General features: G+C 44.8%; 1 protein-coding gene across 2 annotated transcripts in view; it reads right to left on the bottom strand.

Annotated features, from left to right (window-relative positions):
* The window catches only part of LOC103554537 (transmembrane protein 132C), a 347380-nt gene that overhangs the window by 304169 nt on the left and 19602 nt on the right, over positions 1–23609 (bottom strand). The window lies entirely within an intron of this gene.

Raw genomic sequence — 23609 nt, 5'->3', positions numbered from 1 at the left:
TAGCCAGTCCCCCAGTGAGCAAGGCTGAGAAGAGAAGATGAACATCCCTACTCTCCGCTTGGCCTGCAATTTGTGAATATTCTTCAGCTAAAATTCCTGCTCCGTCACGCCTGACAATCTCGTCTTTTAGGCTGGGGGCTCTCCATTCTGTGTACAGTGGCCCTGGGCCAATCTTCAGTCGATGGACCCAACACTTGTTCTTCCACGTTCCCAGACAGCCCAGACTCAGGAAACTTAGCTGCTTTTAACTGATAGAATTCTTGGCTCCTATTTCATTTTGCTTACACAGAGTCAGGACCTCATTGAAATATTCCCCTGGAGTTGGCATTTGAATTCTGCGTTTTTCTTGAAGTTTTCTTCCCTGATGCGCTCAATGCTTCACCAAAAAAGATGGCTATTAGCTGGTGTGTTTGTCTGTCTCTTTAATTGAGTCTCTCCACTAGCATATGAGACCCACAGGAGCAGGGACCCTGTCCAACTTGTTTCCGGCTGTATCTGCCGTCCTAGAACAGTGTAGCACTTGAAATTAGATGCTGCATGAATGGATGCGTTCTGCTTAATTTTACATAATGATATTGCATATATTTAAACCTTCCCTGAGTCTCTTTCTTCTGCTTATCATTTTAATGAGTATCTCTCCTTCAATATGGACAGAGAGGCAGGATGAAACAGTCTATGGAAAATTCTAGACACCTGAAAGAAAACAGGGACATTTCAGCTAGAGATTATTCAATGCTTACACATAATTGATGCACAAAATATTAAATAAAGCAGCACCCCAAGATGCTTCAAAAGGATCTTCGGGGGTGGTTTCCTGGTCCTGGTTTCTTCTGGTCACCGATGTCCTGCAAATTCCCCTAAGCTCTGAGCGAGCTCTTAGAAGTGATGGTGTGTGAAGAGATGGACCCGGCTCATGTCCCATGGAGGAGCCATATGTTGTTTTTAGCTCTCCAGCATCACCCTAACAGGGAATTTCCTCTTCCCCACAGCGGGCAGTGTTCGGAAAGAAGGGGGCCCACTTGCTCCTTTCCGTGTTACTCGCCATCTCCAAAACTTCTGACTTAAAACAGTAACATTGACTTTGCTCACGAATCTGTGATTTGGGCAGCTCGGCCATGACATCTTGTCTCAGCTCCACATGACATCAGTTGACGCGGCTCAAATGCTGGGGATTAGAATCATCTTTAGACTCACTCACACGTCTGGCAGCTGATCTGTCTGTTGGCCGGGACTGTCAACCAGAACACTGTGTCTCCGTGTGGCGTGAGCTTCCTCACAACCTGGCTGGGTTCCAAGGGCAAGCGACCCCAGACAGACAGAGAGAGGTCGGCAGAAGGCACATCACCTTTTATGAGTTGGTCTTGATGTGACAGAGCACCACCAGCATATTCGATTTGTCACATAAATCACAAGCCTATCCAGGTTCAAGGGGAAGGGACATCGTTTCCACTTCTCACTGGGAGTGGCAAGGTCCTGGAAGAATTGTGGGGCTGGAAATATTACCAAGGCCGTTGAGGAGATATATTCTGCCACATGAACTGCGTCAAGGTCCTGGCTTCCGTCTACACAAGCTGTAGGGTCTCTCCTGGATCTTCAACCACAGCCTCTACTCGGTCCGTTGGAGGTAGACAATAGGCCAAGTGGATACTCTCTCCTAGAACGTCTTTATTTAATTGAAAATTGTATTCAGATAATTATAAATGTACATGCAATTGTAAGAAATAACACCGAGAGATCCATGGATTCTATCCAGTTTTCCCAACAGCAACATCTTGCCAAACAAAACTAAGATATCACAACAAGATATCGACATTGATGCAAGGAACCCCTTATTTAGACTCCCCAGTTTGCAGTCATTGGTGTCTGTGTTTGCCTTAGCTCGACGGTTTCATCACACGTATGGGTCCATGTATCCACCACCACAGTCAAGACCCAGAGTTCCATCACCACCAGATCCCTCCTGCTGCCCTTTTATAACCATACCCACCTCCCGCCCACACCCTCCCCCAACCCTAACCCCCGGGAATCACTAACCTATTCTCCATTTCTAAAATTGTGTCTTTTCAAAAATGTTATACAAATGGAATAATGCAGCATGTAACCTTTTGAGAATAGCTTTTTATCACTCAGTATATTTCCTGGAGTTTTATCCAAGTTGTTGCATGTATCCACAGTTTGGTTCTCTTCACTGCTGTGTAGTATTCCATGTACCAGTTTGTTTGTTTGTTTGTTTGTTTTTGGTGAGGAAGATTGGCCCTCAGCTAACAGCTGTGCCAATCTCCTGTATTTTGTATGTGGGACATGGCCACAGCGTGGCTTGATGAGTGGTGGGTAGGTCTAAGCCTGGGATCCAAACCCACAAACCTTGTGCCACCAAAGCAGAGCATGTGAACTTAACCAATATGCCACCGGGCTGGCCCATGTACCACAGTTTATTTAACTACTCCCCTGTTGAAGGACATCTTCTTACAAAATTTAAAATCATGAACAATAACATAAGGGCCAAAGAAGTGGTTGGGGTTGTCTGGTTTTGTGGGTGTGTTTTTTGGTTTCTTTTTTTTGGTGAGGAAGATTGGCCCCGAGCTAACATCTGTGCCAATCTTCCTCTATTTTGCATATGGGACGCTACCACAGCGTGGTTTGAGTGGTGTGTAGGTCTGTGCCCAGGAGCCAAACTCACAGACCCTGGGTCACCAAAGCAGAGCATGTGAACTTAACCACTGCACCACTGGCCCAGCCCACTTGTCTGTTTTTTAAGAATGGTGTCCCGATCAGCACACCTCTACTGAAAATCATGGCTGAAGTTCCCTTTGATCTGTCATGATTTCCAAGTCAGGTTTTGTGAGTTCCTGATAGGTTTCTGACAGGGTTTCTTTTGCTTAAATTATCCCAAATCCATTTCTATTGCAGGCAACCAAAGCACCCCATCTGACAGGCCCCAGTGCAAGGGCTTTACCCCAACGGTCCAAGCAACCAATTTTTCAAAAACCTACTTTAAAATCCCTTATTATCTTATCCCTTGTGATATCTTCACCTTCCCTATGTGTTACTGTCAACTGGATGTTAAAAGAAAAATGAGAATCAGCAACATAGAAAGAAAAGAGGTACAAATCCTAAATACATCGGCACAACAAATAATTCAAGAAAAAGTCACGCTCTCAAACCAGCAAAAGTCAACAATAACAAAACTGACTTGTACAATTCTACAAAATGAAGATTTACAGTCAAAATGAAAAAAGAAACACAAGAAAAGTTATAGGTAGACGCTCACTCCATCCTACATTTCACTGCAGCTTGACTAGTGAAATAAAATGAATTGATTTTATGACAAAGGCAATTCATCCGAGAAAAATACACTTAGATCAAACAGCCCACAAGAACAAAACCATAAGTGTTTCTAACAATAACTTTTGGGGACGTAGGTTGAGTCTTATTAGACCATTGGGTAAGATTAAAGAAAGTTGGTTTTTTCTTGATTTAATGCCCGTGAGAACCACAATCTTTATGCTGACAATTTTTTTCTAAACACTGCTGCCAACATTCTTATCACCTGGAAATGTCCAAGGTCTCACGCAGAGCAGGGCTTTCTCAGACGAAAGGCAGATGCATCACGCATTTGTTCAAGAAGGCTCACGATGGGGAAGGATGGTACGGTGTGCTGGTTTGGGCTGTGCAGGATTCAATACTCCTTCCTATGGCACAGCATCCTGTTTTCTTACTACAGTAACTGTCTCTCCCCCATTGTGTGAGACTCGACAGGACTGTCAGGGAAGGTCCTGTCCTCCTCCAGCCAAGACAGAGCATGTGAGCCACGCTTGGCCCAAGGGTCTCTCACAAGGGATCCTGAAGCTTGAGCGGACCGAAACGATGCAGGGAAAGGGCCTTCCTTTCAATAAGGCTGCTAGGCTTCTGTTAACTAGACCAGCAGCAGGGTTCTTGCATCTGGCTTTTGCTGATGCTGATTATCTTAATATCTTTCCTGGCATTCCTTCTCTATTAATGAGGTCTGCTGTACAGTTTCTGTTGCTGACCATGAAGGAATGCTACCTGTAAAGGGGAGCAGTGACTTAACACCCTAAACATTTTGTCTTATGACCAACACTGTATCTATCCTCCCTAACTTCGGCATCTTACCTTTTTTTTTTTTTTTTTTTAAAGATTGGCACCGGAGCTAACAACTGTTGCAGATCTTTTTTTTTCTGCTTTTTTTTGTTTCGTTTTGTTTTTTCTCCCCAAAGACCCCCGTACATAGTTGCATATTTTAGTTGTGGATCCTTCTAGTTGTGGCATGGGGACGCCGCCTCAGCGTGGCCTAATGAGCGGTGCCACATCCGCACCCAGGATCCGAACCCCGGGCCGCCAGAAGCGGAGTACGCAAACTTAACCACTCGGCCACGGGGCTGGCCCCATGGGCATCTTACCTTAAGTCACAGGGTCCGATATCTGAGTCAAAGGGATTTTTTTTTTCAATACTTTTATTGAGATCATAACGGTTTATAACATTGTGTAATTGTGGGTGTACATTATAGTTTATCAATTTCTAAATAGACTCCATCGTGCTCAACACCAGTTGTCTAATTTTTGTCCATCTCCATATGTATGTACCCCTTTATCTCTTTCGTCCACCCCCAGCCCCCTTCCCCTCTGTAACTACTAATCTGTTCTCTTTACCCATGTGTTTGTTAAGACCTATCCAGCTCTCATTCTTGAGATGGAGACACTTACGCCCTAGAGGAGAAGTGGTATGCTTGGGTCACAGCAAGAAAGGACCCCTGCAGGGCTGGGACCCACAACTTCTAATTCCTAGTTAAATGCTCTTTTCCTCTGGCAAACTTGCCTCTCACAGGGCAACAAATTACTTTTCTCCGTGTTTCTTTCCTAAATTTCACGTAAATGCCCTCACAGTTTAATATTTGAAGGCTGCTGTGCTAGAATGGAACTCATCTCTCAGCCATCATTTAAAAACATTCAATCTATTGACAACCCCCCCAAATTAAGTTTCTCCTGTCAATTAATTAAAGCTTAGACAAATGAAATACTGGTTTTCATTTAAAGTTTAGTTTTGAAAATGGCGTGCAATTAGCCGGCAACAGACGTGATGTCAGCAGGGGTTCAATTGTGGTATGGATGATAGTTCCCTAATTCAACACAAAGCTGTAATTAAGAATGTAATTAGCTCTTGAAGCTGCACTGATGTCATACACCACGAGAACGCAGAACGACCTGTGTTCTTGTACAAAATCCTTTGGCAAGTTGAACTATTCCTCGAGGGGAGTGTGTGTTTTTACTTATCAGTTAAGTACATAAAACAATTTCTAATGGGCATTGAGCTCACAGGCTGGTTACATTGACAGCACCAGGGAATTGCAGGCAACAGAGCTTTTCTGGATCCTGCCCCTGAGGGACCTGAGGAGCTAGAAATTTGGAATTGTTTTTCGTTACTGATAAAGAGCCATTTGTAGTACAATGCTACAGAAGAGGAAATTCAAAAGTGGTCCTGTGGGGATTTATCTTCAAACACAAGTTTAATATCCTTTCCACAATTCTGCTTGGGACTCATTCCTCCGGGAGCTTCAGGGCTGAGACCACATCTATTTCGTCCAGCAGGGTGTCCCCAAAATCAAGTCCCCGAGCGGCGTCTACGAGGTCCTCAGTAAATACCTCTTGCACATATGAACGCACAAACACCCCACATTGTCTACATTTTTTTATATCTTATCTAAGATCATAGAATAAATAAATAGCAGAGCCAGAATTTACTTGCTTCTGAAATCTCTACAATTTCCACTGATTTACAACCCTGGTTCTCCTCCGGAACACTGTTTTTCTAAAACTCCCTCAGGGAGCTATGTAAAAGGGAACAGAAAAGAAACAGAGTACGCCAAACTTTCTTTCAGGTTTGCTGACTCCTCTTTTAATCGGTCGGTTAGTTTGTTTCTGGATGGATGTTAGTTTGTCTATTTTGCCCCTTTCATGTTTTGTCATCCGGTATTTGAACATCTAGTACAATGCACTGGAACTCTAGAACACTCAATAAACATTGCTGGCTTGAAAAGATAAATTGCTCAGTGGTTGGGTTTACTGAGCATCTGTTTGTACTTCTTTTCTGCTATACAACCACATGGCAACCCAGGTCGCTCCTGGCTTTGTTCCTCAAAGAAACTACTAAAGAAAAGAGAAAGTTTTGCTTAGGAGAAAAAAAATGAGTACATAACTGCATCTGGTGCAGGTCAGGAGAGAAGAGAACAATCTACACAGAAGATGAGCATGAAACATTTGGCTTTGAACATCAAAAACTCCTACCCGGGAATTAAAGACCGGCCTGAAACAGACTTAGTAATCAAGCAAACAGAAGAAAATCAAGCCTTCAGAGTATTTTGTAACTACATTTTAAAATGCTTATGGGTGACAGCTATTCAAAAAACTCAGGTTAAATGGAAAGTAAATAGTTAGGTCAGTTAAATGGAAGGTCTAACTTTTGAGTGATGGGTTCACAGGTGCACATTACATTATGAAAACATAACTAATTAAATAACTATATAAATGCAGGTGAGTTGCATATGGTTCCAAGAAGGGAGTGTGTCATGCAACAAGAGTTATGATTAAAGCTAACTCTGAACCTGTGCTCAAAAAAATAATAATAAAAATAAAACAAAAAATTAAATCAAGATGATATAACATCAAAATATTTAAGGAGCCGGCCCGGTGGTGCAGTGGTTAAGTTCACACGTTCTGCTTCAGTGGCCCCGGGGTTCGCTAGTTTGGATCCCGGGTGTGGACATGGCACCACTTGGCACGCCATGCTGTGGTAGGCTTCCTACATATAAAGTAGAGGAAGATGGGCACAGATGTTAGCTCAGAGCCAGTCTTCCTCTGCAAGAAGAGGAGGATTGGTGGTGGATGTTAGCTCAGGGCTAATCTTCCTCAAAAAAATAAAATAAAATAAAATAAAATAAAATATTTACAATAAAACAAGCAAACTGAAAACTGTTAACAGTAGTGAGACAGAGACAGTCTCTTTATCCCCCCGTACCAGAGGTTCCTGAGAAGGCTTAATTTTGACTTGCATCATGGTCTTTCAGTGTCTGTGACATGCAGAGCCACAAAGTGTGTTTCCCTAACTTTCTTTCTTTCTTTCTCTTTTTTTTATGCTTTCTCTCCCCAAATACCCCCTGGTACATAGTTGTATATCTTAGTTGCAGGTCCTTCTAGTTGTGGCACATGGGACGCCACCTCAACGTGGCCTGACAAGCGGTGCCATGTCCGCGCCCAGGATCCAAACCAGCGAAACCCTGGGCCGCCACAGTGGAGCGTGTGAACTTAACCACTCGGCCACGGGGCCGGCCCCACCCAACTTTCTTTCTTTCTTTCTTTCTTTTTGGTGAGGAAGATTGGCCCTGAGCTAATATCTGTTGCCAATCTTCCTCTTTTTCCTTTTTTCTTCCTCCCCAAAGCCCCCCAGTGCATAGTTGTATATCCCAGCTGTAGGTCCTTCTAGTTCTGTGTGGGACGCCACCTCAGCGTGGCCTGATGAACAATACCATGTCCACACCCAGGATCCAAACCAGCAAAACCCTAGGCCGATGAAGCGGAGCATGTGAACACAACCACTGGTCCTTCCCCAGCTTTCCAATGCTGCATTTTTTAACGCAAAGCCCTGCTTCCTTCAAAGATTTCACGGCTGACGTTAGCTCAGGTCCTTTCTAAAGACAGTGCCTGCTTCTGCCCTTCCCTGAAGTAGAAACGGCGTGTCTCCAAAATCAGTCCCTCCACTGGGGCCACATCGTGATGAGGGAGAGGGCGTGCCCCCTCCCCAGCCCCGGTGTGCGGGCGGTGAGCCTGGCGCGGCCAGAAGCCATCTCTGACTCTGACTGCACTCGGTGGGAAGCAGTGCGTGAGTGAAGGGGCCTTCCCCTCCCCAGGCTGCCATAACCAGTGACCACGGACTGGGAGGGAAATCCATCCTCTCCCAGCGCTGGAGGCCAGAAGTCTAAAATGAAGGCACCAGCAGGGCTGGCTCCTCCTGGAGGCTCGGGGGAGAATCTGTCCCATGCCTCTCTCCTGGCTCCTGGTGGCTGCGGGGAATCCTCAGTGTTCCTTGGCTGGTAGCTGCATCCTTGCCTTCTCTCCCTCCCTTGTCACATCACCTTTTCCTCTGCGTGTCTGTGTGCCCAAATCTCTCTCTCCTCCAGCTAACAAGGACACGAGTCATTGGATTTAGGGCCCACCCTAATCCAATATAGCCTCATCTTAACTAATTACATCTGCAAGGACCCTATTTCCAAATAAGGTCACATTCTGAGGTTCCAGGTAGACCTGAAATGGCCGGGGTGGGGGGCACCATTCATACCACCACGGAAGGCAACTCAGAAGAAATCAGAACCAAGAGAGGGAGGGAAGACTCTCAAAGGTATCCTTTGGGTACGTGGAGCCAACTATGCCTGCAATAGTCTCCACTGTTGGACTTTGAAAACGATGAGTCAGTCAGGTCCCGGGGATCCCCCTCAATGCAGTTTGGAGCCGGATTTCTGTCACTTGCAACTCAATCCTGATGAATTTAATCTGAGAGGAGCTTAGAATGAGGCCAAGGGATCTGATTCAGCTTCCAGGCCTGAGTCATCTCTGGCAGAACACTGTCAAGTGCAGCCTGGAGACATGCTCTGTGGTGGCTGGGAAAGCTGAGGGCAGGGTGTGCACTGCAGACGGCAGAGAAGAAGCGGGGCTCGCTGGACCCTGTTGACAGGCAGGCTGAACAGGCGCCTGGGGAGGCAAGGGCATCTCCAGGTGAGCCATCACCTGTAGGGGCTGCACAGAAGGCACAGCAGCTGAACAGCACCTACTTCACCTTGTGTAGCCTCATCTCTTCCACCAGGGAGAGCAGGGACAGAATAATGATTCTGGAAGTACTGTGGGTGAGTAAAACTCACCTCTGGGCAAATCTAATAGACTCGATTAATGTTTGGTGCTAGTTCTGTCACTATGGCAACATTTCCGTATTTTACCATTAAAAAACAAAAGTAGAGAAGAAAGGCAGAGAAGTGGGCCCCGTTCTCACCATCCTTGTTGCACTGGTTTCATTTAGAGCCATAGTATCAGTTTCCCACGGTGCACACAAAATGGGGGAAAAAGCCCAGCATCTAGTTCACTGGGTAGGTGATATTTCACAATTCCATAATTACACTGAGTAACAGGAAGAAAATAATGGAAGTGAGAATGCTGCACGCGACCTTTGCATCTAGCTCAGCAGAGTTAATAAGTGATGGCTGGAAAGTCGTCCGGATCTTATTTTATCAGAGCGCTTGATACTGTCACTTGGAACAACTGGACATCAGGCTTCCTGTGTGGAGGGGACAACTGAGCCATGCGGGCCAGTCACACGCTCAGTATTATAAATAGTATCAACATTATTACATTAATACATATGGATATCACTATAATTACTGCAAATAGAGTTAATATTATTTAATAGTGTCAATTAAATAGTAGTTACCTAATTATGTCATTAATATAAATGATCAATAATAATATTCATCATCATCATTGAGATGTAAATACTTGTTCACAAATGCTCACAGCAGCACCATTCACAAGAGCCACAAGCTGGAAACAACCCAAACGTCCATCAGCTCATAATCAGATGAACAAGATGTGGTCTTCGGTACAATGGAATGTTATAGAGTCACGAAGCACTGCCACAAGCTACATATGGATGAACCTCAAAAATTATGCTAAGTAAAGTAAACCAGACGCAAAGGTCACATATTGTATGATTCTTTTCATATGAAAAACCCAGAATAGGCAAATCCACAGAGACACAGGTGGATTGCGGTTGCCGGGGGCTGGGGGGAGGGGAGAATGGAGAACGACTGGGAATGGGTAGCAGTGTTCTTCTAGGGTGATGACAAAGTGTCGAAACTAGTGAGGTGATGGTTACACAGCACTGTGAATGCACTTGATGGCACTGAATTACACACTTTAAAAAGGTTAATTGTATGTTGTGAGAATTTCACCTCAATAAAAACATGCACGCGTTGGTGTTTACTGTGTGCTCTGACTCTAGTTCACAAAGACGTTCCTGGGACTCTGTAAGGACAGGTAACTTATCAAATGTCGCAGAGGTAAGAGGAGAAAAAGCAGGATGTGAATCCTCATTTTCTGGCTTCTCCTTCCTGGGCCTGGCTCCCAAACACAAAAACTTGGTGTAGCTCTGAATCTGCTTCTCTTCCACCCATCCCTGCTGTGCCACGTCTCGGCCACAGGCAGGCAATGACATCATGGCAGATTATCGACAGGACCCTACTTTGCTTGAATGAGGACAGTGACCTCCCTCAAGTGTCTGTCGGGCCTTTTGTCATCACAGATACACCAAATATTCCAAAAGACTTGCCTTGTCCCAACACAGAGGTGGCAATTATCCCTGATACCACGCTGGAGGAAAAGGCTTTCCATCACATATTAAAAATACCACTTTCCTCTATGGAGACCAAGGGAGATCAGGAAACTGAACCTAAGAGCTAATTAGTTCACATGAAGGAAGAACCTCAGTCCACAGAGATGAGGCCGGAAGATTTGTAGCATCTCCTGGGGAGCTGTCTGGAGAGGCACTGAAGAGACTAGCGGAGCAAACCTCTAGCCTTGCACACAGTGCTCAGCAGATACTTAATAAAGGTCAGCTGCACCCGCAGATGTGCATGGCCAATAAAGGTCCTCTCTTCCAACCCCTCTCTCTTCCTACTGAAGACATGGCGGTCCTCTCTGAGGATGCACTAGGATACACTTGTACACAGTCTTCCCTGCTCTTCCACTCATTCAACAGAGCTTTCTTCAGTGCCAACAACGTGTTTCTCTTTAGTACACTTGTCCCCATGTATCTTTGATTACCTTCCTCGGCACCATCTGTTGCCTAAGCAATTTGTTTCCAGATTGTGAAAAAGGGAATGAATTTCCAGAATCTGATTCACTAGAAAACTAAAAGGAAAAGAAGACTGGTGGAGGGCAGTGTGTTTGATAAAACTCGCTAAGACAGAAAAGAAACCAAACTCCCTGAGGGGTTAGGCACAAAAGGGAATTTTATGTGTTCCTACGATTGAAAGGTCTGGGGGAAATGCCAGGTCCAAAAGAGACTAGATCTAAGAGCTCAGATGACGTCATGAGAACCTTTTAGGCTGCTTCCATCCGTGTGGGCAAGACGACCACAAGCAGCTCCAGGATTCACATCCCAGGGGAAAAGAAATGTCTGTTGCTAATTGTTGCAGCCAAAGTCCCAGGACTGTCCCTTGTTGCCTCTGAATGGCCCTACTTTGATAATCTGCCAACCCTTGAGCAGGTCACTAACTCCCAGGAAATACACCACTCTCATTGGCTGGGCCTGGGTCACATGACCTCCTCTGGCCCTGGAGGTTGGAACCCCCACATCAAGGGACTGAGAGCAGGAAGGGGCAGTTCCCCCAAAGAAAAGTGAGCTGATGGCCCAGTGCAAGGAGGGCAATGACTTCTGGGTAAGCAAAATCCCCTGAGCTGAAGGGATTGGTGGGGAGCACTTCACACGTGACAGCAGGACTCACGAACCAAGGGCAGGCAAGTCATGGAATAGGGGAATCTGGGGTTCTTTAGAATCCTGACATCGCAAGAAATGCACTGAGAACATTTATTCCAAAAAGAAACTAAAAAGACAAAATGCCATTAAGAGATAATACAGTTTTTGCTTTCCTTAATTATTAATAGACATCGAGGAATAATTCAGAGTTATATTAAAACTGGATGAAGGAATTCATAATACATTTGGGTCACAGGAGATTATGGAAATATCTGGCCTCATTTTCATGTCACCTGATAGAAATTTATCCTGCAAAACAATTGTGAAATGTAATAACGTATATTAAAATATGAGCCCTTGATAGATTCACTATTCTTTTTTCAAATTCTCAGAGCTGGGGCTTATGGTTTTACATGCAGACAATTTTGAACATCTTTACTCAAATCTTACTAAATGTCTAAGACACATTTTAGCCCCCAGTTAGGGTGAATATTTGTACATTTTGACAGTTCAGCATCCTTTCTCCCTCTGGGGTAGCACCCTGAGGGGGAAGTTCTCACCTGTCCCTCACTCTGTCCAGCCTAAGTGGGAAAATAAGTCCACTATCTGACAGGGTCCATGGACTCTGCTTTCCTCTTATGGTGCCATATAACCAGTGGCAGGCACATGGGCCAACTGCGGTCAATGGGATTCTAGCCAAAGACTGAATCTTAAGGATGCCAGAAAGAAGGAGGTCATTCATTCCAGAGATGGTGAGAGACTTCAACTAGTTCTTTCCTTTGATTCCTGTAACAATAGTTGAGGGCTTTCAAGCATACTCTCAGTGCCAGGGGCTGGCCCCTACCCTCTTTGCTCACAACAGCCAGAGCTGTTCCTTTGCTTACAGCCTAAGAACCCCAGCTTACCAGAGATGAGCAACGCTGGAGCATCCACTCTCTCCCAACATACCAGCGAGACTACCTTGTTTGTGCGGCAGGAGTATGGAAGAAGAAGGAAACAGAGTTCATCTCACATTTCTGCCACTATTATTTAATTTTTTGAGAACCCTATTCTTAGTCCTTTCAGGTTGCTATAACAAAATACTATAGATGAGTGGCTTAGAAACAACAGAAATTGATTTCTCCCCGTTCTGGAGGCTGGAAGCCGCAGCCGCAGCGGCCAGCACAGTCAGGTTCCGGAGAACACCCTCTTCCAGACTGCAGGTGGCCATCTTCTCCCGGTGTCCTCGCATGGCGAAAGGCGCTGGAGTTCCTTGGGATCTCTTTTATAAGGGCACTAATCCCATTTACAAAGGCCCCATCCTCATGACCCCCTCATCACCTCCCAAAGGCCCCACCTCCTAACACCTCACCTTGGAGGTTAGGATTTCAACATAGGAATTTTGGGTGGACACATTCAGACCATAGCAACCCTCATTCTTTCATTTTTCCTTTCCTCCCAAACCTTAGCCATAATCGACTTGATAGATGGGAAAACTGAGGTTCAGTGGAGGTTGACAAAGGACCCTTCTTTTTATATGCCCTTCTTGAAGGCTCCAGAAACCAGAACCCTAAAAACAACTACGTACCTGCCCCGGAAATCCTGCTGTCACATAAACATTACAGCTCACACAATCATTTCTAAAAATAACATCACAAAAGAAAAAGCATAAACCCTAAATTGCAGGATAGAATTTCTTCACAGGGCAAAGGGGCGTGTTCTAAGCTAAAATCTTTACTTTTAACCATTTTAAATGGAAATCAATGAGATGGAAGTTTTTCGTGGGATGAAAAATCTGCATTCCTGGCTAGAAAACGATACCTACTGTCACTGGTGTCAAACACGGAACTATTGGGATGGATACAGATGCAGACAGACTTCATTCACTGCACACGTTGAGAGATGCTGATGCCTGAATTAAGTCTTAAGCAATCCCTGAAAATGGATTACCACCTCCTTGAGATAATCTCTGAAATAACTGTCACATCATAATTATAAACATTACTGGGCTCCTGGCAGTTCAAGGCACTGTCTATACAGGCAAACACCAAACCTTCAGGATCAAACTAGAAACTTCTGCCAGCAATCAGCATAGTCTGCAAAAGTCCAGACACAGACGAAGTTGGCATTACATTTTCTCTGAAAGACCGAGTCATAGATTCAGGTGTCTTCTTAAAATAGGCGATTTGCAAATGGCAGCTCTACAGATCGCTCCAAGGTCTGGTTTTAATCACCAGCCAATTCTTCCATTAGAGCATAACATAATGATGTTTAAATGTCATCTAATGCCCACTGTTTAACGGCTGTGGTTTCGTCATTTCAGATAACTTAATTCTGAATGGAAAAAAAAAGCCACAAAACCAGAACATGAAGCCGCAGGATCATCTAAAGTTCAGCGGAAACTTCAAGTTTAGAGAATGTACTCAGTTCTCAGGGTCGATGATACTTTAGGACTCAGGCCTCCCAGGGCTTGGGCAGTTTGGGGAAAGGACAGTAACTGTCAAGATGGGGACAGTATCCAACAGAGTCACTTAATGACAGGGATGCATTCTGGGAAATGTGTCATTAGGCAATTTTCTCATCATACGAACTTCACAGAGTGTGCTGACACACACCCAGATGGTGTAGCCTACTACACACCTGGGCTATATGGTACTTATCCTATGGGACCACCGCCATCTATGTGATCTGTCGCTGACCGAAACATCATTATGTGGCACATGACATTAAGTCTTTCTCCTTATAACTAAAATCTTCACTCTTGACACTGAGATGTCACATGCACCGCTTCCGAGGAAAGGTTGGTTGAAAGAACGTGAAGAGGGCAAGCCCCACTTCCCATCTCTTGCCAACAGGAACACAGGGGCAATGCGCCCTCCAACACTGCTCTCAGCCAGGTGATTCAGCCTCTGCACACGGTTCACGTCACTCCCAGGTTGGAATGAGCCCTCCAACTACCTCCCACATCCCAACCAACCTTTCTTCCCATCCATCCTGTCCTGTCCAAGAAGCCTTTCCTAACGGGACTGGCCAGACTCCCCCTTCTCCATCTCGGAACCTTCAAAGCCATAGGATCTTTGCGTGGAAACTGTCTGAAGGGACCACAGAGGCAAGACCTTGGAATTCTGCAATAAAATTTCCTGTAACTATTTCATGTGTGCCAATGCTTTCTCCCCAAATAGGTTATATCCCGTACTTCCGAAAGGCTGTTCCAAAGCTTAGCACACGCGCGCGCGCGCGCACACACACACACACACACACACACACATAATCTCTCACACATACAATTTTAGCAAATGCCATTGCTGAACACCTAAGGAGGCTCGTGGGTCCTACGTTTATTCTTAGTTGGAGAAAAAGCGATAAGATGCATTTACAAAAGATAAAGGATGTGTTATCTCTTCAAAAATATTTTTCAGTAATCTAATTGTCACTCATGACCTCTGGTGACACCAGCTGTGTCAGCTGGTTTTCACATGCAACCACCCCCTAAGACTTCGTTGGCTTAAAACAACCACCGTGTATTTGGCTCCCAATTTGGGGCTCGGCAGGGCTCAGGCATGTGTCTGTAGTGGCTGTCAGGCTAGTTGGGGCTGGCTGGTCAAGAATGACCTGAGCTGGGAAGACCCCTCCCTGGTGGTCTCTCAGCTTCCAGAAGGTTCACCCAGGCTTGTTCACGTGGCGACTCAGCTGGTTCCAAGAGGGAGACAGTGTGCAAAACCTCCTGAAGCCTCAGCTCCAAACTGACTGGCACAATGTCACCTCCACCACGTTCTCTTGGACACGACAATCACAGGGCCAGCTGGATTCAAGACACAGGGAGACAAGATTCTATCTTTTGATGGGAGGAGCTGCAAAGTGGCATGCATACCAGGAGGTAGGAATGGTGGCCATGCTTGCAATCTACCATGACAGCCATGATGCAAACAGCAGTTCCATGTGCCCACTTCCCCAAGGCCTGGGGTTCAGGATCTCCTGCACCACCCCCTCCTGCTGATGGACAACCTAATATTTGCTTGGATTCACCAATGAATAAATAGCCAGGAGTTATTTTAAGAGACAGCCTTGAAATTCTGCAGAAACTTATAACAGGATCCCTTGCCCTCTCTCCCCAAACGAAGGAGACCTGGGGAGCCAGGGTCAGAAACAATGGACCCTGTTTGCTTTGCTATCAGAATATCTGCCTCTAATCTCCCAAACTTTAAACTCGTGAAAGATCCGAGGGAGCGAGGGAGCGTCTGCAGGAAGGAGGGAAACTCAAGGTCCCACGGGAGACTGTGCTGAAGCCACTAAAAGCCTGGACCCATTTGTACTGATAAATTTTCTATGTCTGTTGTCATAGTATCCTTTTGCTTAAAAATAACAAATTTCCTATTGCTTAAACAACAAATTGATAGAATGATAACTTTTGTTTCAAGACCCATAGGAAGAAACTTGAACCCACATGGTTTGGTCAACTAGTAAAATTCGGACTCCATCAATGTCCTCACAGCCAAATAGTAAATGGACACAGATCCTAAGGTCATGGAAGGCTAAGCTGCATCCTCTTCTGTCATTTTTCCCATCACTGACTCATGGATTCCTGCTCAGGTTAGAGAATATCAGCGTGGGAGTGGAGAGGTGGGGTTCCCACATTGCCCTAGGGTCCAAAGATGCTTTCAAAGCTTTTGGCTAGGGCACTTTCTTTGGGGTATTTATAAACTGACACAGGAAGGTGACCAAAATATCCCCAAATCAAGGTTTGAAAAGACCCTCTTGGCATAGTCCATCTGGGTTAATTTCACCAAATCTGAACAACCACTCAGCCCCCTGGGTCTTCGATACATATAAATCATTTCACATTTGAGGCGAAAGCTTAGCAGCTGTGTCATTGTGTCATATGCAGATATGTTTCATTGCAAACTTCCCGAGGAAGCATCTGTATCTCTCCCTTAAAACTCTACTCTCCTTTAGCAGCTCAGTAATCTGTGCACAGGAGATGCTCAGTAAATCCTGTCCGCAAATTTGTGACCCAATAGAGGTACACGGTACTTCTTGACTTGGCTTGACTTGATTAACAACTAGATCTTCTGGACAAAGCTAGCGCTTAAGCTTCTGAGTGCATTTAGTGGCATTTCAGAGAGAAACCAAAAAGCCAATCTTTGGGTTTTTTGGATTGGGTCTTAGAGCTGCGAAGTGATCAAAAAATCTGATTTTGCATGCTTTGCCACTGCTTGCCTGAGGAACATACCTACCTCCATTCGATTTGTGAGAGAGACAATGATACAACCAGCCAACACTATAGATGACACTGTCTGCTCCTTCCACAGACCCTGAGGTTATCTGGTGTCAACGACATAATACAAAAAGAAAAAGTTTTCTCCCAGCTTCCTCTGCCAGGCACTTCACTAGGTCCCAGTACATCAACTAAGGCTCAAAGCTGAGTAAATACTTGACAAGCCCAACATGTGCATCATCATTTACACATTGGTCAGCCACCCTAGCGGGCTCCATTAAGATTGGCTGTCCACTGTTGGGCCTATTTTGCATCTGTTTACCAAATCAATGCAAAGGAAATGGAACCTTTTCCTCAGATCCTTGTGAATTTCTTTCCTCCTTTGGTGGTGATGTGGGTGTGTGAAATCAAATTTATTTAAAATATAGATACTACCATCCCATCATGTGTAACCAATTCTTCAAAAATCGAGGCAATATCCAGGGTCAGAAAGAGACATGGTTCCCAAGGGCAGAAGCACGACAGAGATTTGTGGATGCTGGGGCCAAAGGGAGAGAGAAGAGCCGGGGAGAAGCAGGCCATGCCAATTACAAAGATGTTTGCTGTTTAAAGCTCTTTGGATGCAAGTAAAAGAACACCACTCTTGAAACAGGAAGATTTATTTTAGGGGGCAACTGCGGAGCCCCAGCATAGTGAAGGCATAGTCCAGTATCTCCTACACAGTGGTGGCTGCAGGAATTCACACGTGGGAACCATGACAGAACTATGTGCAGCGATTGTATCAGAGTCAGTCTCCTGGTCTTGAAGCTGTACTAGGAACATGCAAGATGTAACCACTGGAGGAAGCTGGTGCTGGGCGAAGGGTACATGGGGCTCTTCGTGCTCGTTTTGCAACTTCCTGTGACTCTATTATTTCAAAATAAAAAAATTAAAAACAAACAAACAAACAACATAAATAAAAATAACAAGTTGCCCCGAGCTAGGAAGAAAATTTGGCAGATTAATCAAAGCAGAATGGCTGAGGCACAGGGAAAGGGGAGAGCATCGGGGTGGAGGTGGGAGAGGCGAGGCCAGAGCCAGACCACACAGGGAATCTGGAGGTGAGGCTCAGAGCAATGGAGCCCTAGGAGGTTGAAGCAGGGGACGAACATGATTTGAAGTGCACTCTTAAAGGCTCTGTCCCCCAACATTCCGAACCCAGTTTCAGGCAGAAGGGGAGATGCCTATCCAATGGTTGTTGAGAAGATAAAACGGGATGAAAATATGAAAATTCTGTGTAACATTTCAAGCTATATTCACAACTAAAAGCAGCATTCAGTTACCCTGCAGGCAGGGACACCAAGCACAAACCAACCAGGAACCTGAAATGAACAGGGGATATTTTTCTAAAGCATTTGATGTCGAAGTCAGAGTCACGAGAAAATAAACACTTTGTTGAACTTTCTTCCATTTGCTTTACAGCGAACTACTGTTGTGATTTTGAACTGCAGCCAGGTCAAGCAGAGACTCATAATTTGTTTCCAATGTTGGGGTCTCTAAGGAATTTGATCAAGCCCCGGGTAAAAGATTACATGTTATTTTGCCCCCAGCTTTATTGAGATATAATTCATATATAACATTGTTAAGTTTAAGGTGCGTGGCGTGATGGTCTGATACAGGTATATACTGTGAAATGATTACCACAGCAAGGTTAGTTAAAGCCTCCATCACTTCACGTAACTACTGTTGGTTTTTTCCTTGTACTTAGAACATTCAGGATTTAATCTCTTAGCAACTTTCAAGCATATAATACAGTATCATTAATTACAGTCACCCTGCTGTACATTCGATCCCAGAACTTATTCCTTTTATAACTGGAAGTTTGTTCCCTTGGGCCCACACCTCCCCATTTCCCTCACCCCTCAGACTAGGGCAACCACCACTCTACTTTCTGTTTAAGGATTATGTTTTAAAATTTAAAACAAATCATTACACTCGGAGTTTTCCCCTTAGAGTCAGAAGGGAAAATTCAGATGAGATACTGAATCCTGAAAAAAAGAAAAAAAATTGTGCTATTCAGTAGATATTTCTCTGCTCTCCAAAAGGATTGGGAGAGAGAAGGGCTAAGAATTAAAGTCAGATCTTAGTTCAAGTGTAGGGTGCCTCCCACGCCAGCACTGGCAGGCCCCCGCTACATGCGAACCCAACGCAGGAGGAACATAATGGGAGAGATTCAACGTTAATTAAGGCTACACAGTCACTACCCTGGGAGGCGAAGCTTATTAGAGACCTGAAGCCTTGCTAGCAGCTATAAATTACTTAGAGGCAGGACCAAGGAGTAATCCAATAATCCATTTATGACTTTCAATAAATCTGGCTCCACACTAAAGCCCTTCTGAGTTTACAGACCTATAATATTCACAGCCACTGGCCCCACATCAGCGGGGGGCCATCGTGTCCAGTTCAACTTCTGCATGGTGTTCATATCACAGAAAATTAACCAGAGGCAAGCAGTCAATACTATATTATCTCCTCGCTGCCGTTATTTATTCTATCTGCAGCTCTTCATTTCAAGCCAGTGGCCAGTGCAAAGTTGGCCAGCCCGACCCCTAAAAACAGCCTCTTGACTCTTTCTGTTGAATCATGAAAGTTTAAAAAGGCAAAACCAATATATGTCCATTGCAACTGGGAAAAAGCTATTTAGCAGAATTACAGCTGTATCTCCCACACCCATAAAAACATGGGATTAATTCCATCCAAAGAACATGGGATGAATTTCGGTGGAATATGGAGGTTGGGAAGTCTGGTTTAAATCCAGTGATTTCCAAAATGGCACACAGATAAATATCTTTCCTTTTTATTATTATATATTTACTTTAATGTCTATTAGAAGAAATTATTACAAGTATATTAAACCCTGAGATTTAAAAAATATTATTGCTAAGATAAAGAAATGAGCCAATTCTTTTTAAAAAAACATTAATTCCTTGCATACTTCTGATTTTATTCACCTCTCTACTTTGCCACTCTCATGGCCATGAAACTAAGCGCAGACCAACTCCATTCTCAGCTCCAAAGGTTGGTTCTGATCCCTTTCCTGTGACTGGCTAAGGAATGGCTATGTGTTTTAAAGATGCTGAGTACGACAGGAAGACAGGGACTTTCTGGAATAGTTCTCCCTCATTTGCAAAAGAAAGCCTGAAAAGCTAGTCATGAAAAAATAAATTGTGTACCCTGAATGCCACAACAGCTACACTGTGACAACGAGGACAGCCAGTTTTAGGATGAAGCCAGCCCCAAGAACGTTGTGGGATAGTCAGAAAGATGTTGACCCTCAAGGGCTACAATAAGCACTGTATCATTTAGCCTGGGAACAGCCCTACTTCTGGAGTTTGTACCCGATTGTATTAAAGCTGTTATTACTTGCAGCTCAAAGCACATTACTAATAATACCTGAATGCCCAGGGGTTGGGGATCTCTGGTCTAAATATTACATCAGCCCTAAGTACTTTCTCCTGGTTTGAGGCTTCAGGCCACAAGCTTTGTAGATCAAATCTGCAAATATTCTCTGAAATACTATGCTTCTGCAGTAAATATAGGAGACAAAGAAACAAAGAGATTGGACACAAGGAAGAAAGGGAAGCAAGAGTGGTACAGAGGGAAACAAATGTTTCTTCATTCTCTCAACGAGTAACTCACTCTTACTATGAGTTGGATACTCAGTAACATCCTGAAGATATGGAAATTAACATGGCATGGTCCATGTCTTCAAGAAATCAGAGTAGAGGGAGAGGCAGAGGAAGGGGTAACTATGATCTGAAAAGTACAATACTCTGCCCAGATAAAGAAGGAAATTCAGGAGAATCTGACTTTGCCATTATTGAGCTGGTGCTTAAAAGTGAACAAAATGGTTGGACTGAGCTATGATTACTGAGCAAGATTTCATGGAGGGCTTTTTTTTTCTTTTCTGGTTGCCTCCTCCTTGAGGGAACTGAAATGCACACGGCAGAAAAAGCCTGAGAGTCAAGTAAAGGGTTGGATTACATCTTGCAGAGAGTGGAGGAGGCCTTGACGTCAAGAGTTCAATGTGGTCATCACTCACTCTCTGTGCGACGCTGAGTGTCTCAGTGTCCTCGTCTGTAAAATGGGAAGGGAGTTGCTTTACTTCTCAAGTCAGTTTAAGGTGGAGACGGAATAACAAAGGTGAAAAGTCTTTGGGAATAGCTACATAAAATATTTACTTGGGGCTTACAGCAAACACTGGTTCCTCAGATACAAGTCAAAGGTAGGGGAACGGCGACATTAAAATAACATACCTGAAATCTGACTACAGCATCAATCACAAAATGTCAAGCATCTTCCCATGCTCAGGATGCACCACTAGTCATTTCCCCAACTACTTGCACTTTATCTTCCTTTAAGAATCAGGGGAAGGGGCCGGCCCAGTGGCATAGTGGTTAAGATCACATGCTCTGCTTCGGTGGCCCAGGGTTCACAGGTTTCGATCCCGGGTGCGGACCTAACACTGTGACGATATCCCACACAAAATAGAGGAAGACTGGCACAGATGTTAGCTCAGGGCCAATCTTCCTCAAAAAAAAAAAAAAAGAATCTGGGGAGGATAACTAGCTGAAGCCTGAGTCCTCGGCGATGCCACCTTGCTATCAGGAATCACCGAGAGTGGTTTTGCTGTTGAGTGCTGCTGGGTGGTTCAAGTGGATTCAGATAAGAAGAGAGCAGGCAGGTCCCAGTCGCATCAAAAGCATCAGGGGAAGTGTGGCTTGTGTCCATTCCCCCTCAATCATCTCACGGTTCTAGCAGGATTCCTTCGTGCAGCTCACCCGGCAGGTTTGTTGAAGGAGATGCTGGAGCTGGGAGCCTCTAATGTACCCCAGGAAATGCATGCTGTTCCTTCCAGCTCTCCTCAGATGCCTGTCATCCCCATTCCTGGAAGCAAACTACAGATTCTACTGCTCAGCAAACTCAAGTGAGGTCACCATTTATTTCATTCTGATTCCCCAGGAGATCCGCTCATCTGATCCCCTCTGGAAATACTCTGCGCCGCATGAAGTCTGAATGAGGTCATTAATTATGAAAATTCACAATGCATAATTATAATAATTACTCTGATCACATAAACATTATACCACCATGAATAATTTAATAGGAATCGCACTTTCCGAGAGAACGGCAATTAAAATAAAACCCAGGGAGGTGACAGGGAGAATGCACAAGATAGACGTGCTGGCTTGTTCTCAGGGAGGCTGTATTGTCACCTGAACGCTCCTTCCTGGTCGTCGAGAATTATCCCTGACCTTTGCAGATTGAGAAACAAAGACAGTGAGAGGCCTGGGAAGTTACGAATGAGCTCCACTTCTGAAAGTGGAGTCAGGAGCGCGAAAAAGACGTTTTTCCTCTAACTAAAACAAGTTCAAGCTTCTGTCTTCATCCAGCAGCAAAATAAAATCCTTAAAGAAGAAATGGTCAGTCCTGATTTATAACACAAACAGACGGCAACACTCAAGTGTCCTCAGGTGCTTTGAAATTCCGTAGGGAGCTACTCTAGAAATAAAGACAAGTTTTCTGCCCCCTACGGCCCCCCTGCACCTCCATGCGTCCAATTAAGCAAAAGTTCAGGGAGGAGGGGTGAGAGTTTGCATTAAAGAAATGAAACCTCCCAACCCTGTGACTCTTCTTACTTATCACCAAAAGTTTTTGTTTTTAATCCCTTATTACATTTGTGAACAAGCAACAATTTCTGCATGAAACAGTCTCCTCAGATTAGGGAATTAAGTTATTCGGAATGGCTGGAGTGTAGGGTCTACACTGGGAAAGGTGTAAGATGAAGCCAGATTGGTGCCTGGGACCCAGATTTTAGGGCAGCTCCTCTATGCTGAGACACTACCTGGTCACATGAACACAGCTCCTTACTGTTTAGGAAAAGCTGACCTGTGGGCTTGCTTATTGGCTTTTGAACTTTTTTAAATCAAGATCTAATACAAGAAATGCATTATACAATGCAAGTCAGCATGTGCACGCACACACACATATGTAGACCTACTATGTGAAGTGTACTCTGAGATTTTCTATTCTATCCCATTTATTAAAAAGAAATGTTGGTGGGAATCTACTAAATTAATTTCACTGCATTCTTATGTATTTATTTAGCAGATATTTATGAAGTGCCTATTGTGTGCCCAGCAATGCTCCAGGTACCAGGGTTTCAGTAAAGATGAAAGAAGCAAAATCCTTGCTCTTGGGCAGCTTGCATCCTGGCGGAGCGAGTTAGAGAAACATCGACAGGTCCACTTCCCCTTTCTGCTCGGTGTGGGAGCTGGGCAGGCACCATCAACCTCCTTTCAATGGACACAAGCACAAGCTCACAGTGGGAAGAGCCGGAATCTGAAGGAGATAGGCCTGCATCCAAGGGCCTCATCTAAGTCTATTTCCTTGTACCATTTTTTGGTCAGGAGTCTTTTGACTCCAAGACGCAGAAAGCAAACTTGAACATGCCTAAGACAAAGAAACTGCAAGTTATTTTGACATTGAGGCTTGAACACAAGGACTTGACTACATGGGGATGGAAGAGCTAAGAAGAGAACCCCAGCAATCAGCCACTGCAGGAGCCACTGCGAACCTCAGGGGTGGAGTGACAATGGGGGGAAGTGGTGCCTCCTGAGATCAGTGCCAGCAACAGGGAACAAAATGGGACACAGAGGGAGGGCTGCATGGTGGCAGCCAGAGCCACTGAGAAGACCCGGCCCCAGCCAGAGGCGGCCCGAGAAGCGAAGCGAGAGCAGGTCAGCAAGGCTCCAGCTTCTCCCCCACGCCCCTCCAGGCTCTGCTCTTGACGCACCCTGGTGTGGAGGAACCAGAGGTGAGGGAACCTGGAGGTGCAGC

Source organism: Equus przewalskii, chromosome 7, assembly GCF_037783145.1.
Source record: "Equus przewalskii isolate Varuska chromosome 7, EquPr2, whole genome shotgun sequence".
Taxonomy (NCBI): Eukaryota; Metazoa; Chordata; class Mammalia; order Perissodactyla; family Equidae; genus Equus; species Equus przewalskii.
This window is presented reverse-complemented; position numbering and strand designations above follow the sequence as displayed.